We start from the raw sequence: 1,981 nt of genomic DNA, 5'->3' as shown, positions 1-1,981 counted from the left end.
ACCACTCTGGAAAAAGGTGGTGAGAAAAGAGAGTACCGTGCTCAGAGATGTTGGACAGGGGAAGAGCATTGTAGTCTGGGGTGAAGCTCAATTTTCATTCAGAGAGAGAGAGGGGAGCAAAAGCAGCTTCAGAAGCTCATGGTCCAACTTCTGCATTTAGACAATGGGGGGGCTCTGATAGGCAGGAGGACAATTCCAACTCTGGACTACTCCCGTGGGTTAAACTTGTATGTCTGATGATCTTGCTCTATGGGTTATTGACTGTGTACATTATGCAACTCACGGTGGTGCCCGTTCGGTCACCCTCTTTCTCCTGACGGCTTGGTGGCATCCCCGCCTCCAACAACGAGCTCAAAGGGTTAGTGGCCGGTGTCTTATTTGTCAGGAACATAACCCCGGAAAAGGCTTGCCTTGCACGCCGGGTAGAACTCCCTTGCCGGAGGGACCCTTTGAGACACTTCAACTGGACTTCATTGAGTTGCAGAAATGTCAGTGCTATAAATATGTTTAGCTTATTGTTGATGTTTTTTCTAAGTGGATTGAAGCCTACCCTTCCCCTAACACTGCTGCTGAGACTGTGAAGATTTTGCTTAAGGAAATTATTCCCTGCTCCAGTATACCTGCGTGCATTAGCTTGGACAATGGATCGCACTTTGTTGGTAATAGTAATGAAGAACTCTTGATAAAGTGCAGATTTGAGACGGCCCAAGGAATTCCTTATGAACTCAACTTGCAAGCCTCTCTTGGTTCATCCCGGAGATCGTACCTTTGGTAGTCTGGAATTTCACAAAAACTCTTGCAGACAGTTTTAGTTTAATTTTAATCATCCCTTTAATTTACTAATAGCATCACTGTTACAACATAACCCTGATACCTATAAGCCAGGCTAACTGGATTCTAATAACCCAGGAGAGTAGGACATTGTTCTTCCTTCAAGAGTCCTGGCAGGCTACTCTGTTGTACTGTCACAAACAGACTACCTTTATAGCTGAAAACGTGTTGCTGGAAAAGTGCAGCAGGTCAGGCAGCATCCAAGGAGCAGGAGAATCGACGTTTCGGGCATGAGCTCCTGCTCCTTGAATGCTGCCTGACCTCCTGCGCTTTTCCAGCAACTCATTTTCAGCTTGATCTCCAGTCCTCACTTTCTCCTAGAAGACTACCTTTATACACAAGTTTACAAAGGCTATACTGTCACAAACACAAAAAGTTAACAAAAGCACTGCATGTTCTGAACTAGACAGATAATAGTGAAGGACAATAATTCAAGGGAGAAGTCAATTTGGAGCGAGTTTCATTTTGAGGTCAGAATCAAACATTGTTATTAATTTCACAAAGGAACAGCCATGAATGTTATCACTTGGTGTCCTGTTTATACAGATTCACTGATGTTCAGGCAAACGTTCTTAATTGTCTTACTCTCCCTGCCTATTTTCTATTGTGCAGCAAATGTGTTGTATAATTCAAAATTAAACATTTTAGTCAAAATGTTTAAGGATAAGTTTTCCAATACTGTATGAGCCCTCCTGCCACCTGTTTGCTGATGTCTTTTAACTCTACTGCAGGGTCGTATGAGAATTGCTTTAATGGAACCAGCTATGGGTGTGCATGTTCCACATAACATCTCTTACCTATTTGAGACTTGTCTCACCCACTCCTGTAAGACAAAGGGGCCATATACCTCCTGCCCGTATAGACAAACAGCTTGCGTTCCACTGGCTGGGATACAGCAGGCCTTATGTGGCATAAGTAACTATACCCATCTCCATGTACGGAATCCTTCCCTTGTGCATTTATGGGTCCTGTTTCTTGTCAGAATCTCATACTGTCACCAAGACCATTTGCAAGAGAGTTAAGGGAGAGCCTAATGGGAACAGAATTCTGAGGACCACTATCTACCAGATGCACAGCATAGAAACAGGCCCTTCAGTCCAACTCATCTATGCTGATCAGATATCCTAAATCAATCTGGTCCCATTTACCA

At 43.8% G+C, this 1,981-nt stretch overlaps 1 protein-coding gene across 2 annotated transcripts in view; it reads right to left on the bottom strand.

Annotated features, from left to right (window-relative positions):
- LOC122546213 (gastrula zinc finger protein XlCGF8.2DB-like) overlaps positions 1–1,953 on the bottom strand; it is a 7,706-nt gene extending 5,753 nt beyond the window's left edge. Inside the window, exons 1-2 of one of the 2 annotated variants that reach the window (XM_043685003.1) lie at positions 1,161–1,953; positions 621–980 (exon numbers count right to left, since the gene is read on the bottom strand). The gene's annotated coding sequence lies outside the window, so the exon portion shown is untranslated. Of the gene's footprint in view, positions 1–283; positions 437–620; positions 981–1,160 lie in introns of those variants that run through there. The other variant, XM_043685004.1, reaches the window with a different exon arrangement.
- Between the last annotated feature and the right edge of the window lie 28 nt (positions 1,954–1,981).

The sequence above is a fragment of the Chiloscyllium plagiosum genome, unplaced genomic scaffold (assembly GCF_004010195.1).
Source record: "Chiloscyllium plagiosum isolate BGI_BamShark_2017 unplaced genomic scaffold, ASM401019v2 scaf_64917, whole genome shotgun sequence".
NCBI classification, from domain to species: Eukaryota; Metazoa; Chordata; class Chondrichthyes; order Orectolobiformes; family Hemiscylliidae; genus Chiloscyllium; species Chiloscyllium plagiosum.
The sequence above is the reverse complement of the archived record's forward strand: the minus strand, read 5'-3'. Positions and strand labels throughout refer to the sequence as shown.